Source organism: Sus scrofa, chromosome 6 (genome assembly GCF_054392235.1).
Source record: "Sus scrofa isolate SSC_HxYL_T2T_F1_AM1 chromosome 6, Sscrofa_HxYL_maternal_Yorkshire_Landrace_v2.0, whole genome shotgun sequence".
Taxonomy (NCBI): domain Eukaryota; kingdom Metazoa; phylum Chordata; class Mammalia; order Artiodactyla; family Suidae; genus Sus; species Sus scrofa.
In genome coordinates, this window is record NC_139388.1 from 149325739 (window position 1) to 149342499 (window position 16761).

Here is a 16761-nt window from a genome sequence, read left to right on the forward strand (position 1 = left end):
TGGAAAGAATCTGACTAGTATCCATGAGGACGCAAGTTTGATCCCTGGCCTCGATCAGTGGGTTAAGGATCCAGCATTGCTGTGAGCTATGGTGTAGGTCGCAGATGCGGCTTGGATCTGGCGTTGCTGTGGTGTAGGCCAGTGGCTACAGCTCCAATTAGACCCCTAGCCTGGGAACCTCCATATGCCATGGGTACAGCCCTAAAAAGACAAAAAAAAAAAAAAAAAAAAAGAAACAGAATAAGGGGAAAGAAAGTTACAGGTATGGTAGGGGAGTGGCTCTTTCAGGCATGGTGGTCAAAGAGTGCCTTCTTGAGAAAGTGATGTGAGCAGAACCCTGAAGAAGCAAAGAATAACCTGTGCACAGTATCTAAAGGAAGAGCATTCTAGGTAGGGGGAATAGCAAGTGCTAAGGTCCTGAGGCAGGAGCAGTCCAGACATGTTTATGGAAAAGCAAGTAGACCTTAAGAATCGGGAGAGAAAACTAGAATTGTAGCCAGGGGCCAGATCTAGGGTCTCATAAACCAAGCTAAGATCCTGGAATTATTCCAGGAATGGTGGAAAGCCACTGAAGGGTTTTGAGCAAAAGAACAATGTGATCAGATTAAACTTAGGAAGCTTCACTCTAGCTGCTGATTGTAAAATAAACAGGAGGGTAGCAAAAAAGTAATAGGGAAGGACAACTAACAAGCCGTCTCAGGAGTCTGGGAGAGAGATGATGCGGATGGCCTGGACCATGCTGGGAGCATGGAGGTGATAAGAAGCCACTGGGCTCAGAATGTGTTTCTGTAGGTAGGTCCAGCGGAGCTCTCTCCAGGATTTCCTGCTGAGTAATGGAGGAAGAAGGGAGCCAAGGATGCTCCAGGTATTTGGGGCCTGAGCATTTGAATGAATGATGTTGCCATTTCAGAGATGGCAAACATGAAGAAAGGATGGATTTTGGCAGGCAGAGGGGGTGGAATTTGTTTGCTTTACACATGTTAAGCTTGAAATGCATGTTCAATATCTAAGCGCAGATGTTGAGTAGGCAAGTGGCTCTTAGAAGCCAGATGTCCAGGGGGAGGTGGAAGCTGGACATAAACAGAAGGGGGGGGCGCAGGATCTTGAGGAAAACCTGACAGAGAGCCAAACTCTGACAGAGACACACAGAGACTGTGTCTATTTTGTTTCACCTCTGTAGGCCCAGCACCAGCATTGAGTTTGTGTCTGACGAATACATGGTGAATGCGGTTTCGTGCAAAACAAAAGCGGTAACTGAAATTTTGCTTTATTGTTCCAAACCAAAAATAGAAAGAAATAATTAACATATGATAAAAATCAGAGCTTGACACTGAAAGGAACCTTTGAGGCCATTTAATGCAAAAGTTCAAAATTTGTGCAGAGACAGTAATATTAAAGAGAGTAGAAGGTTTATTGCCAAGGGCAAGAGAGTGCAGAGAGGCCGCACATTGACCACACACTGAGTAAATAATGCCTTGACCCTTAGTGCACTACCCTTATTCAAGTTTATGGAGATGTGGCAATTAGTAAAATTGAGAACAACCTTTTTTTTTTTTTGTCTTTTTGTCTTTTAGGGCACCACCAGCAGCATATGGAGGTTCCCAGGCTAGGGATCGAATTGGAGCTGCACCCTCCAGCCTACACCAGAACCACAGCAACGTGGGATCTGAGCCACGTCTGCAGCCTACACCACAGCTCACAGCAACGCCAGATCCACAACCCACTGAGCAAAGCCAGGGATTGAACCCGCATCCTCATGGATGCTAGTCGGGTTCTTTAACCACTGAGGCACAACGGGAACTCCCAACAACAACCTATTCTCACCAAGTGTCTTTGGAGGGGAGAGTTTATAATGAGTGTTTGTACATTAAAAGGAGTCTTCACGTTTAAATGGGAGGGAAACATGGGACTAATCCAAGCCCTTTGTTTTACTGATATAGAAAGGAAAGGGAATGGGATTGAGTAACTTGCGTAAGTGACACAACTAATTAATGACTGGGTGCCAGTGGACCCCTAGATCTCCTTAACCTCAGCCCAAAGCTCCTTCCACCACCCATATACCTGTCCTGACTTTTAGCGCCAACTTTTCCTCAGACCAATAACCAAGGAATCACCTTAGAACAGAACTCATTTATTTTTGGCCGTGGAATTATTTTAGTGATTTATTTTGCAAGCAATTTAATATGAGAATTACAATTAGACTGTGCTTTAGCTAACTGCAAAATTCATTTACAATTCCCTTAGCACCTTCCTTCTGGCAATGCAAAAAGAATAAGTAGTCCAAGAAGGGTCATCGAAAGTAAAATGTGTAATTTGCAGATCATTTACCAAGTGAGAAATTCTCATGCCAAAAAATTAAAACTTGATGGTGAGCTGCAGACATCCTCTTCAGGAAGCTTAGAAGCCCATGTAGAACTTTAAGAGGGGACACATCGGAATATTCATAATTATTTGTTCCAGTCCCAGCTCCACATCTCATTTACTTGTACAGACCTACAGACTGTATTGGCCAAGCTAAGTCACTCCTCCAAGCCTCTGTTTACACGTCTGCAAAATGGGGAGGGAGACCCTTCCTTTCTAATGAGGATATTAAAAAGCACACCCGGTGATGCCTGCACAAACAGGGCCCTGGGGAGAGGAGCCCCTCTCATCTTACCCATGAGGAAACTGAGACCGCTTTAGCAGTGACCCAGAGAAACCCTCCTGAGTTTAGCCTGCAGTCCAGTCCCTTAGGTTTTCATCTGCCTCCCACTCAGTCACCATCTCCTGATGTTCCTGGCTCCTGACCTCCCCAGGCTGTGCTGGCCCGTCCATACTGCCTGGACAGTTTCCCTGGTAGAGGAGGTGCCGGGTGGAGGGCCCCGGCCCCCCAGGGCTGGCACCACAGTCTGAGCCTGTGGCCTGTTCCAGTGGGTTCCACTCAGAGGCTGCCCCGGTGGCTCCATTACTCACACGTCCCTGCCACCCGGCGCAGCTGGCCCTGGCCTGAGCACAGGCGCATTTACATTGTTGCACAACAGGAAGCAAGCAGGTCCGGGGTTCAGAGGCGCGCCGGCCCACGGAGCGCAGTGGCTCCAGGTGCCCTGGCTTCCACTTTTGCCTCCGGGGAGTTGCAGCTTCTGCAGCCTGACCGAGGAGGGGCCGGGGGTGGGGGGTGGAGTTTGGGGGGAGGGGGGTGGGGACATCGGCTTGGTTCTTGTCCACTGTCACATGATTGGCAGGCATGGCCAGAAGGAGGGGAAGGGGGGGTTCTGGAGGGGAAGCGGGGGTTGCCGTATCAGGCAGCGAGGAGGGTGCCTTTTGTGGAGTCAGAGTTCCTGCACAGAGTTCTCCCACAGTGGCTGCAAGTGAAATGGCAGATGCATGAGTCACCCCATGAAACGGGAACAGGAAGACCTCCTGTCAATGCCAAGCCATTTTCAGTTCAGTTATGAGAAGTCACCACCACCACTGCCCCCGCGGCACCCCCCCCCCGCACGCCCCCCACCAAAATCCGCGTATATCTCCCTCCTTTTCCTGAGTGCAGTGAGTCTATCACCTGGCTCTGTACCCCCCTCCTCCCCCACCCCCAACCCCACCCTCCAACCCCTTGAAGGACAGGGCTCAGCTTGGTTTGGTCCTCAGGAAATTGGCCCGTGTCCTTCTTGGTCAGCGTCTGTGACGGTATCAGAGAACCCTGTTTGCCAAAGAAACTTTCTGTCTGAGGCTTTGTTTGTTTTTCGGGTTTTGTTTTGTTTTTATTTAAATATTTTCCCTTGTTTCTCTTCTCGGCATCCTAAGGCATGCCATGGTTTTTTAGGATTTTCTCGTGCATAAACATTTTTCACGTTTTTCTGCCAGGAACTGTTGTTTGTGAAGATCAACTGAGAATTTACAATATGGGAGGGATTCTCTGCTTCTTTTAGTGGATTCCTCATAATCCCCTTGTTCTTAAATGATTCATTAAAATAATTTAATAACTCCTGTGTATTGAATGCTTAGAACCAGACACCCTTTTAAAAACTGCACATGTGCATTTAATTCTCACAGAAGCCCCAGGAGGCATAGGGGCTCTGGTTATTCCTATTTTGCAGATAAAAGGACTGAGGCTTAGGTTAAGCAATCTCCAAAGTCACAAAATTAATTGAATGGCGAGCATCAGAATTTAATCCCTGTTCCTAATCACTCTCTTTGCCAGCATTTACTAAAAGTGTGGTCAGCAGAACACTGATCGCATGAGCTGTTCCTAGGAAAACGTGTCTGTGTTCAAATAATTGGTGCTGCAAACCACATGCCTCTTACAGATCACAAATGCATCTTCGTGTGGAAAGACCCTGAGAGTCCTTCCTGCATGAAAGAAGCTCACTCATCTTTCTTTGAACTAGGGCTTTCCAAAATTGATGTGACATGGACCCTTATGTCCGTGTATACCTATTAAGTTGTAATACATTTTGAGAAACACCATCACCAGTCATGCGAAGGCGTGTAGCCAGCTGATGGGTTGCATGGGCTTTGGAGCCAAAGAACCTGGGTTCAAATCCTATATCTGCTATTACACAGGTGAAGTTACACAGCTTCCTCTGCCTCGCTTTCCCCATCTGTACGATGGTGAAGTATAATAGCGCTCTGTCACAGGCTGATGGCCAGGGCTAAAGGACCTAGGAGATATTGTGCCCAGAGAGAAGTACTCCATGTTCTAAATGTAGCTGCACAAGTGTGGCTCTAAAAAGAAAGGGGAAAAAATTTTAATTAAAAAAATAAATAAATGTAGCAGAACAAATCAAAACATTTGCTACCTATGGGGTCTGGCCGCAACCAAAATGCTATTTCATGGTGTTCAGAAAACACAGGACAGGCGAAGCGCTCCCTGTCCCTTTCCCTTGGTGCTCTCTCTAGCTGGGATTCTCTCTGCCTCTAACCATCTGGTTGGTCCAGATAGCAGCTCAGAGCTGAGCTCGGGTCTCTGCCCTTGAGTCAGGATTAGCAGGCACGCTTGCTGGGACAGGGGATAGCTATCGGCGTTAGCCACACGCTTGTGGGTGGCCCAGGCAGAATCTGCAGAGAGAATGTGCTGGTGAGCAAGCAACTCAAGTTCCCTGTGTTTAAACAAAGCAGCTGCCCTTGCCCCTGTAGGGTCCTGGATTTCCCGAAGAAGAAAGAAACGGTTGCAAAGCATTGTACTTTCTCTTGAACTTGCTGCTCCCGTTGTTACCTGCCCCTAACCAGCGCAACTCCTCCAAGGGAAGCTGATGCTGGATGAAGTTCTACAGGCTCGGCTTCTGGGTGCAGGTGTCTCCAGCACCCAGCCAGCAAGAGCTACCTCATGCGAAGTCCTGCAGGAGGCAGATAGTGCTTGGCGGGGCTCTCTTCTTCTCCTCCCCGCAAGTTTCAAAGCTGGCTATGCACTGACTCCCTGGGCGAGTAGAGAGTCGTCCCCTGGGGAGAAGGAGAACAATTAACAGGAATTTACTAATTTTTAAAATGAGTGTTGGATATGTGTGTTGCCCTTTGTGATTTTTTTTTCTAAATTTTAAATGTCTCAAAATGAGAAATTCAAATTAGAAAAATGGACCAACCCTGTGTATGAGCAAGGCTGGCTGCCCCTGAAATATTTATTATTATTGAGTGAAAAATGAAATGTGCAGAACTGTTATGTAAATACGGCCCCTTTTGTTTTGGAGAATCACGTATATGTGTACGTGTGTTTGGGAAGCCGGAAGAAGGTGTGGAAGAAAGGAAAAAGACTGGGGACAGTAAGGTACCACTTTGGAGTGAAATCAGAAGGAAAGAGTTGTAACTTTTTATTTTATTCCCATGCTTATTCAAAGGTTGGATTTTTCAGTATATTCCTTTTGTTGTTTAAAAAAAAGAAGAAAGTTATAAAGAAGGGAAACTCCCCAAGCTAGTTCCAGAAATAGGACTAAACTAAATAGTAGTGGCTAATAATGGGTGTTGCCTGCCTGGGCTGGGAGGCTTTGCAGTGAGAAGGAAGGAAACCCAGACCAGACCAGAAAATGGGCCAATTCCAGTCCGAGTCAGCACAGTGCAGGCTCCACTCAGCTGTGCAGTGGGTGGCTTTGAAGCCGGCGCAGTTACAAGTGGTGCTAAGTTTTGCTTTTCCTTTCTCACGCCTTCCTTCCGGTAAGCCACCCAGGCTGCTCAGGTCCCCAGAGGTTCAGCTCCCCCTGTATTGCCCTTGGCCATGATAAAGCACACGAACCACCCAGGCCCTGACCCAACGGAGGGGCCCACCCCAAGCTCAAACACAAGTGGGCACAGCTGCCAGGAGGGCCGTGGTTACCACTGGGTCACCTCTGCAGAATCCTCACTCCCCTTGAAAGTGCCTCCCCCAGACCTGGGAGCAGAAGAGATCCCAGAGGGGGGTGGGGAGAGCCTTGTCTCAGTGTCAGGAACAGGGGGGTTCCTTCCCCATTCAGAGGGTCTTGAGCAAGTCATCACATTTCCTTCTGCCTCCGTTTTCTCAGACACTTAGACGTACAAAGTAATTGAGTTACAGGGCCATCGTGAGGTGTGAGAATGGAAGTGAAAGAGCTCCACGAGGTAAAAGGTGGTGTGAAAAGAAAAACTGGCCCCTTCGGTGTTGTGGGACTGCATGGAGGTGGGGGGCGGGGGGAGGGCGGGAGGCAGTGCCAGAACCAATTTCTCTCCCAGCCCAGCGTTTACTTTCTGCTTTGATTTGGAGGTAGAGCCCCCTTTCTTTGCAGCATTCAAGGTACCTGCCGTCCTAGGAATCCCCTCTTTGCAGATAAGAAACAGGAGGGCCTGAGCCATTGAACAGTCTCTCTCTTTCCCACCCTCCTAGATCCCACTGGAAGTCGGGGGAATAGGGCCCAAGGTGAGCCCTGCCTCTTGGGTTCCATGTTCTAGGTGCTAAGCATTTAACTGGACTCTTCTGAAACAAAATAGTCCCTTTATTCTGAGGGCACCCCCAGCTGATTGTCAGTGTGCGTGGAAGAAGGTCGCAGGGCGGGAGACCGCCTGTCCTTCCTCTAGGGCCTTAAGGAGCTTTAAACCTTCTCCTTTGCGATTGGTTTTTCCCTTCAGATGTAGCCGTTCAATACAGTGACCACCTAAGCAAAGACATCAAATCTTAGGTTTGAATGGAGCCCCTGAACTTGTCCAGATCATTGGTGCTACGCCCTGTGGGATTTTTTTCGGTCCCACCTTCCCACCCTCTTTGCTCATTCACTCACAACCCATTTTAAGGAGACGTTGCACGTTCATTTGTTAAGTCGGTATTTATTGAGTGCCCCCGTGTGTGAGGCAGTGCACCGGCGCTAAACCCATTCCTGTCTTTCGTTAGCCTAAGTCCGGTGGGGGTGGGGAGCACAGGCTAAGCACACAGAAAACCGCATTACAACGCCAGAGGCAGCCAAGCACCAGAGAGGCAGGACCGTGTGTTTTAGACACTCATCGGAGGAGCAGATCATTTCCATCCATCCGACGTCCCAAGGAGGCACATCTCTGACCATATCATTCCCTGCTTAAAGTTTTGCAGTGGCTCTCAGTTGCTTATAGCATAAAATCCAACCTCCTGAGCCTGGCAGGCAACCTTTGATTCTTTTCCACACCTCTTCCAGCTCTTCTTCATGGTGTCTCTGCCCTGGTGAACCTAACTGCTGCCTGCCTCCCCCCACCCCCCACCCCTGACAGCCCTGGGGATTTCACAGCAAGCCCTGGACTTTGCCCCTCTGCTTGATATGCTTTCCCCTCCCAGCTCTAAAGCCTGCAGTGTGGCCACCTCCCCCATAAAGTCTGCCCAGATTGCCCCCAGCCAGCAGGAGTCACTCCTTCTTGTGCACGCCCCTTGCACTGACCTCTGTGACTCTCTTAACACAGCTTGTCTGCTTCAGGTTATTTGTGGATACATCCGTTTTCCCTCTGCTGGATCAATCGAAACCTCCTTGAGGGTTTGTTTATTTGCACATGCTCAGCACCTACCAAAGCGTCAGAGCAGCCCCCTGATAAACAGCTGTGGGAGGGGGTTGGGGGCAGCTTTTGGTTGGAGGATCAGCAGAGATTCATGGTAGAGGTAAGCTGACAGGATGCGGAAGAGGGGAGGGGAGGTCTCAACAGGGGGCCTGGGAAGACCCAGGGCTTTTGGAGGGAAGATAACAGAGCAAATCAGAGTTCAAGTCCAGGGACCATTTGAGGAGCTGCAAGTCAGGTGACTTCTCTCTACCTCTTTTGCATCGTGGGCTCCCTTTGATTAATGCGCCAGACCCTCTCCCCAGAAAGTGCACATTCCCACAGCATTTCACAGAGGATCCTTGGACCCCTTAGGGGTAAAGAAACCCCAAAGCAAAAAAACAAAAAAACAATAAACAATGGACTAGGAAGGAAGATGACAGCCATGTTGTGAAGAGTTTCTGGATCACAGTGAGCGTTGTATTTACTTCAACAGGTAATCAGGAGCAGTCGGTTTGTTTTTCAACTTTCTTTTGAGGTAAATATTTTGCAGCCACTTACCCAAATCCTAACTATAATGATTTTTTTTTCACAAGCTAAACACACACGAGTAGCCAGCACTTGTACAAGTCCCCTCGTGTCCCCTTTGCCACCTTCCCTTCGAGCGTAACCACAAGGCTGGCATCTGACAGCACGGATAAGTTTCACCTCTTTTTATGCTTAATGGACTCCCGTGGTACGAACTTCTTTTTACTCTTTGTGACTGGCTTCTTTCACTCCACATTCTATTTGTGAGATTCATCCACATAGTTGCATGTATTTGAAGCTTTGTCATTTGGTATGGAATATTCCACTGAGTGAGTTGTTAATCTCCTGCTTGGGTCATTTGGGCAGTTTCCATTTGGGGGCTGCTGTGGGCATTCGAGCGCATATCTTTCAGTGGATATGTATACACATTTCTGTTGGGCACACATCTGGAGCCAGAATGGCAATATATAGCTATTCTGCCCATGTGAATATTGCTGTATTTTGTATTTTCCTTGCCCGGTTGACAATTCTTGAGGGGCATCGTAAGATTAGAGCTGAAAGCGTTCCCATTGAGGCTCAGTGGTAACAAACCCAACTAGGATCCATGAGGACTAGTATCCATGAGCAATCCCTGGCCTCACTCAGTGGGTTAAGGATCCAGCGTTGCCATGAGCTGGATCACAGATGAGGGGTGGGTCACAGATGTGGCTCTGATCTGGTGTTACTGTGGCTACAGCTCCGATTCGACCCCTAGCCTGGGACCTTCCATATGCCGCAGGTGCAGCCCTAAAAATAAACAAATAAATATTTTTTAAAAGATTAGAGCTGAATTTTTAGACAGATTTATCTGGCAGTGGTATCTGAAGGCTGGGAGCCAGGGTTTTAAACTGTGTTTTCCAGGAGCTCTGGGAATCTGCAGGGGCCCCTTAGGGGCTGCCCCTGGGGAGAGAGGAGGGAGGCTGCACGAGTGGCAGTACCCTGGGCTCCTTCCCAGTGCCCCCTCCAGTAGAGCCGGCATGCTCATATCTGTTTAATTAGCTTTTGCCATTATCTAGGATTACTGGTCCATGGCCAGTAGGCTGACAAGTTGACAGCTGTTGAGGGAGAGCTCAGGGAAACCAAGAAAACCAGGGCAGTTGAAGTTATCTCCAAAGGCCTATCAGGGGAGGGCCTAGGGGTTGATAGCAGCGGCACCAGATGGGAAGGTGCAGGTGGGCAAATACAGCTGTAGGACTGGTCACCTCTTTGGATGTCAGGGAGCAAGGAGGTGTTCTCAGAAACAGGACTAAAGCTTTGCATCTAGGCAGCCATAATGAAGGCTGCTTTATTAGCAGAGAGCTTGAGAAGCCAAGTCCAGAGAAGGGCCTCCTGGGCCAAGTTTAAGGAGCAGGCAGGCTTCGTGGATGAGGAGGTCCCGCAGACAGCTGCAGGCCCAGGCACAGATGTAAGCATCCCCTGTAAGGAGTTCCTATTGTGGCTCAATGGGTTAAGAACCCAACTAATATCCATAAGGTTTCCAGTTTGATCCCTGGCCTTGCTCAGAGGGTTGAGGATCCCGTGTTGCCTCGAGCTGAGGTGCAGGTTGAAGATGCGGCTCGGATCTGGCCTTGCTATGGCTGTGGTGTAGGCTGGCAGCTGCATTTTGGCTTTGACCCCTAGCCTGGGAATTTCCATATGCTGCAGGTATGGCCCTAAAAAGAAAACAAAATTAAAAAAAAAGAGTACTCTGCAAGCACTTGGAGGTGGATGGAAGGAGAGAGGACAGAGAGAGGGAAAACAAGCATGTAGGCCTTGTCTCCAAGGAGAGCTGAGCTTGGAGGATGCAGAGAGGGTCCAGCCAGGAGGCAGAGCAGGACGATCAGAGGCAAGAAAACGTGTCCGGGGGCTGGGGGGGGTGGGGTCGGGGCTCTGAGACCAAGGGCAGAGTCAGGAGGGTGGGACAGTCCAGCAGTGTCAGTGCCAAAACACGGACTTGTTCCAGGAGTTCTTCAGCTTTATCTGGAATCATGACATTTCACGGAAGTGCCTTCTTAACCATCGGTTATGTTCAGGGCTATGTGTGTATGGCGCTGTTATCGTTGAGAATTGGCAGCAGCGTGCTCTTGCCAGGGGTGGGGACTCAAACAGAAATTTCAGCTTGCTCTGATGCCCTTTCCCAGCACGTTCTGGCTAAAAGAGAGCTTACTGTGCACTGCTCCGTTTGACAACACCCATAGCAGTCTGTTCTGTGCCATGTGCTTGCTTTAGGACCCACTTGGTAAGGAAGGCTCCCCTGCCCCACCCCTCTCCTATTTGGGCTGCTCCCCACTTGTAAAGTCTTCTGGGGCTTCAGAAGCAACGCTCTGCCTCCCCCCTCCCCCAACCACGTGCATAATTCTTTCAGGGCGCTGGATGCACCTGCTTGTGTCCCCTACACAGTTAACTCTAGTTTGCAGTCCCTGCCTTGATCGTTATGAGAGTTATAAATATTCAGCGCTTAACCCAGTGATCTGAGTAGCTGTGAAGAGCTGGCAAGAGAGGACGGCTCCGAGAGAAGCAGAGAAGAGGTGCAGAGCTCTCATGTTGTCGTCCTTTGTCAAGGATGAGGAAGCTGAGACCCAGAAAGGGGAAGTGACTTGCCCAAGGCCCCCAGCTTGGCGGAGAGGTCAGGGAGCGCCAGGTGTTGGACTGCGCAGCCCCTCTGTGTTCTCGTCCCCGTGGCTCTATCGCCCCAATGTATGTCCAGTTCCAATGTACTTTGCCCAGGACTTCGCCTGACATTCTGATGCTGATCCTGGATGTTTGGGAGTGAGGTTTGGACCTGGGTGCATGGAAAGAACTGCCCCCCTCCCCACAAGTGATTCTGAAAGCAACCCTGTTAGGGATCCAGCTTCTAGTCACTGGTTTCATTTTCACTCCTCACGACCTCTTAATGCAGGTATAATCTGCTTCTAAGAAAATGTCTTTAAACATATCCTATTTAAGGGAGGAAAAACCGATACTCTCCTCTATTTCAGAAGCATATGGAGTTATTAAAAATTAACGTTAGACTAAATGTTAAGAGGGAAAGCACCAGATAGGCTATCAAGAAATAGACGTATTGTGAGGCAAAGGATTCTGATACTTTTCCAGTTATCTGCAAAATATCTTACCTATTGATCACATAACCTTCACACACATCCATAAGTAGCAGTTAAAAGTATTTCAGGGACCCAATCTGATGAAGGCAGTGGTGTATGAGAAAGCACTTCGTAAAGTTCAGTCTTTTGGTAGCATTATTATTACACCAGACTTAACCACATTTGAAATAGAAGACCTGGAGTTCCCGTCATGGCGCAGTGGTTAACAAATCCAAGTAAGAACCATGAGGTTGCGGGTTCAATCCCTGGCCTTGCTCAGTGGGTTAAGGATCCGGCATTGCTGTGAGCTGTGGTGTAGGTTGCAGACGTGGCTTGGATCCCAAGTTGCTGTGGCTGTGGCGAAGGCCGGCGGCTATGGCTCTGATTAGACCCCTAGCCTGAAATCTCCATATGCCGTGGAGGGGCCCTAGAAAAGGCAAAAAGACCAAAAAAAAGGGGGGGGGAGCTTTTGTGCACCACTGGTGGGAATATAAATTGGTACAGATTGGAGGTTCCTCCAAAAGAAAAAGAAATAGAAGACCAGATTTTGACTTTGGATCAAGGCGGAAGTGACATACAAAGATATGGCAGCATCGCTATGCGACACTTAAGGGTTTTTCCCAAGAATTTAGGTGGGGATGGTTTTCATTTGTAAAGGAAGTCTCGCGCATCCCACAGTCTTGTGATCTCTGGGTCTGTTAATTTATAAATGTTGACACTGCCAGGTAATGGCTGTTTATAAGACTTGGATGTATTTATTTACTTAGTCGACTAAAATCAGTCTCATAATTTCTGTCTGTAATCTAAACACATGTCATTTATTTTGACTTCTTTTGTGCACAAAAGTGTTCCAGAGAATTTCAGGCACTTCTGAAAATACACCAAGGACAAACTTTTGATGGAGTCTGCTTCAACTTTCTGAAACTCATTTTTGGTCATAGACAACTAAAGGCTGATTTCATATGATCTCTCTTAAGATTTTAACCCCTGAACTCATTAAGCATTAGAAATCCTTCACTTAATCATTAAATGCATGAATAAATAAAGCGCACCAATATTGTTGTCGTGGTGTTAGCCTTTGCTGGGACGTGTGTGTTACTTCCAGTGCTAGTCATAGGATGAATTCCCCTCGGGAGGCAGCCCCCTTGCCTCCACTTTAAGCCCCTGACCTGCACTGGCAGACTTGAGCGATGGAGGCCTCTGGGGGTGGTTCTTTCTTTGGAGAACTCGCAGCATCAGAATTGTGCTTTCGTGTGTTCATCCTTACATACAACAGGAAAAGTGCCCCTGAGGCTCGAGGCCAGATAAGGAGCTGCCTAAAACCAACCTCTGCGTCACCCTCACTTTCATAAGTACAGGGACGAGAAAGGTGTATGCACCCAGTGTACACTTTGGAAACTCAGGTGGAACTGTGCTCAAGACACAAGAGGAGTTGTAGCAAATGTTATGCTTGTGAGATAGTCATTATGCTTCCTCATTGAAATATAGTCAGACTCAGCTAAACAGTGAGTTTCTCTCACTGGACCTCTTCGTTCAGTGGATCATGCATCTGGGAAAGTATCATCTGAGGGAATCCTTTTGTAATGTGACATGATCCCTGTTTGTTTTGTAAATTCTGATTTTTGTCCATGGGAGTCAAGCCCATATTATCCCTCACCTAAAATACTGCACAGATCCCTGTGTCAAATTTCATTGGATGAAGTACTTATTGAGTTCCTGCTCTATGTCCAGAACCAGGAGTGTATTATCCCTTCTATTTCCTGAAGTACAGAGAGGAAAAATTGCAAGGCCATCACTTCCTGCCAAAGCCACCCGCGTGCCTCATAACATCGGTGTGTATTTATGTTGTGTGTATTGTACATGGAAGAAGTAAAGAACTCAGTCATGCGTACAGGCTGGCTGGCCTCAAGAGACCAACCATCAGACAGAGAATCAGACCTAAAGGAGGATTCTGATGAGGGAAGTGGAGGCCAGTGTTTGTGAGAAGTATGATGAGCCTGGTTGTAAAACCAGCTCTGGGGACGTGTGGTCTGGTAAGTTACCAATACACCAAGAGGAGCAGAATAGTTGAAATAGTTCTGGCCTGGAACATCTGGGGCTGAGAGTAGCCATAGAAATTCCTTTTCAGGGCTTACAGGCAGCCTCCTTTCCCAATGCATTCCATTTGATGATCTTGTTTTGTGAAATTCTCGCATTTATGAGAACAAACCTTATTGAGCAAGTTGTTGGTAGTTACACACTGTATATTTAAACTGGTGTCATCTTTCCAGTTGCTTTAAAGTGTTCTTCTGCCCCAATGCATGTTTTACTTGATGCAGCCCCGTTTCTCAAAAGTTCTATGTCTCATTGAAAGAAGCATTTTAATGGATTTGAATTAGTGCATATTTCTGAGGAACTTTATATCACCTCTTACGATGAACGGAGGCATTGTGAAATTTGACAACACTGCAGTCAAAATGTGCCTTTGGGGTGCCAAATTATTTGCGTTGCCTTGGTGTCGCCAATGAGGTTTGGACCTTAAATGACTCGGCTTGGTTTCCTGTCCTGTGTTTTCTCTTCAGTAACAATTTTTGGAAAAGGAGTGAATTAACAGCTTTGCTTGGAAAGGGAGCATTCTACTTCATTTATATGGAGAATGAGAACTATAAGAAGCCTCCTCGGGGACCCTACTCTTTCCAGTCCTTTCCCTTTGAAAATATGTACACTTTTAGGTACCGTGAGTCTCAAAACAAGTACTTGACCTGTGAGGGCTAGCACCGAGTATTCATTTGCTAGTCACTCCAGGAATTCCATAGACACTACTTTTCCCCAAAGCACTTATCAAGTCTGGACATGTGTGGAAGCCGGTCAGGCATGTTTTCTTGCTCTAGTGTCATGGGATAAGGTAAGGTGAAGGAAGAAAGAAAAATTAAGTATCCTATTATGTAGTTCGTAGCCCATGCAAGTTCTGGGTATCAGCACCCGTGTTGGGCCTTTTGTGTTTTGTCAGCAAATGCACGCACGAAGGGGGCGAGGCTGCCTGGCAAGTTCTCCTTTGGCATCTGTGACCCAGGGCCTGAGCGCTGTGTACAATGGGCAGAGGGCCCAGATCAAGGCTGTTTTCATCCCCTCTGCCGCCTCAAAAGGCAGTTCCTTCCTCTGCACATCCTTGCTAGATAGTGAGCTGAAAGAGGAAATGGTAGATGGTAATGAACGCATCTTCCACTCTTTAATGACAGAGCCCATCTTAATCACTGGTGCTCGTATTCATGTTAGAGATTAGGACGTGTTTAGGATCACAGAACTTTACGAACTGTGTATCCCTGAAATTTTCAAACATGGGCAAAAGCAGGATGCATTCGGGGTACCTGCCACCCAACTTTAACCGTTAGCATCCCTTATGGCCAGTCTTGCTCGGTCTCCTCCCCACCCACTCTCCCCGCTCATGTCGTTTCTGTCACCATAGATTAGCTTTGCTTTGAACTGTATGTAAATGGAATTCGTATGTGCTCTTTTGTGACGGGCCCCCTTTGCCCAGCGTGATGTCAGAGGGATTCGCCCATGTTGTTGCTGCATCATTGGTAGTTCGTTTGCCTCATCTGGGAGCAGGCTTTCAGCCTGAGCTTCCTGGTGCCCCGCTCGCCTGCTTTTCATCTCCACCTCTCCCTCTTCTCTTAGCCCCTCATGCTCCTCACTCCCTACTCCGTTGGTGCCCCTGCTCTCTGGCTTTCTCAGCAGCAACCTCTGGCATCATCACTCTCTCCCTAGCTGCTCAGAGCTCCTCCTCTGCTTTAGAAAACCCTCACATGACAACCATCTCTCTCTTTCTCTTTCTTTTCTGGCCGCCTCATGGGCATATGGAGCTGCCTCGCCAGGGATTAGGTTCGAACCCCAGTTGCAACCTAAGCTGCAGCTGGGGCAACACCAGATCCTTAACCCACTGTGCCTGGCCAGGGAGCCAACATGCTTCCCAGCGCTCCCAAGACACCGCAGATCCCATTGCGCCATAGCAGGAACTCCTCTCTCTCTCCCTCTTTTTTTTTTTTTTTTTTTTTTTTTTTTTTTTTTATTACTGTAGGTGATTTACAGTGCTGTATTCATTTCTGCTGAACAGCAAAGTGACTCAGGTGTACATAAAAGTATGGAACGCATCATGAATTTGCATGTCATGCCTGCACAGGGGGCCATGCTAATCTTCTCTGTATCGTTCCAGTTTGAGTATATGGGCTGCCAACCGTCTCTTCAAACAATCCTCCTGCCCCTAAAAGTTCCCATCCAGCTCCTTGTCTTCACCACACGGCCACATGTCTCGAAATAGTCCCCTGCACTCACCACCCACGTTCCTGAATTAGTAGTTCTCTCTTGGTCCCTTACACTCCCACCTCCCTTCCCTTCCCAGTGGAAACCCCTCACTCAGGGCCCCCCGGGAACTCCCCGTCACTGAGTCCCACAAGCTTTGTTTGCTCTCTCCTTCCTTTACCCCCTGTAAAGTGACGAATAACTGCCCCACCTCCTGGTTTTGTGAATAGCAATTACTGGGATTTTTTTTTTAGTCATAAAAGTATCACATGTGGTTGAGCGCACAGACCCTGGAGCCAGGCTGCCGGATCAGCATTGCAACGCTGGCTCCTCCGCTCACCTTCGCTCTGACCTTGGCTGCATGTGCTCCGCGCGTCTGCCTCCCTCGGTTCCTTTAATCCCAACCTGGGGAAAACAGTAGTAACCTCACAGCGTTGTTTTGAGGATGAAGTAAGTTAATATCTATAAAGCTCTCAGAACAATGCTGGGCAAGTGTATGTGCTGTTCACGTATTAGCTGTTAAGAGCAAAAAATAAATAAATCAAACCTTACTGCAGGAGTGCATTAAAAACACTGAAAATCCCCTAAAATTCTCACCGCCTAGCAATAGCTACATTGTGGAATATATTCTTCCAGTGTGTTTGGGGGGGGTATAATACATTTTAATGATATTTATAGCTAACTAAACGTATTTGTACAGCACTAACTTGCCCTTCTGCCTCTCTTCCCCTAGCTTTTGTGATCGTGTCACCCCACCCCTTCTCTGCTCCTTTGAAGCTGCCTTTCTTGTCGCCTGTACACATGGCAAAGGCCCAGGGGTGTGCCCTGCTCTTTTCTTCATGCTCTCCCTCCAAAGTCTAGCATTTCCACCGCCACCTCTGAGCTCCTGGTCCCTGTTCAGCCCGAAGAAAGAAGTCTTGTTCATTCTTCCATGTCCTCTCGCATGCAT

General features: G+C 48.0%; 1 protein-coding gene and 1 non-coding gene across 6 annotated transcripts in view; one reads left to right on the plus strand and one right to left on the minus strand.

Annotated features, from left to right (window-relative positions):
• Positions 1-16761, plus strand: part of GNG12 (G protein subunit gamma 12) — a 136235-nt gene that overhangs the window by 99688 nt on the left and 19786 nt on the right. For 2 of the 5 annotated variants that reach the window (XM_084958135.1, XM_084958133.1), the window contains exon 3: positions 1181-1250. The gene's annotated coding sequence lies outside the window, so the exon portion shown is untranslated. 5 annotated transcript variants of the gene reach the window in all.
• LOC146402873 (U6 spliceosomal RNA) lies at positions 15649-15754 on the minus strand. The gene has a single exon (XR_014808798.1). It is a non-coding gene; the product is annotated as a U6 spliceosomal RNA (small nuclear RNA).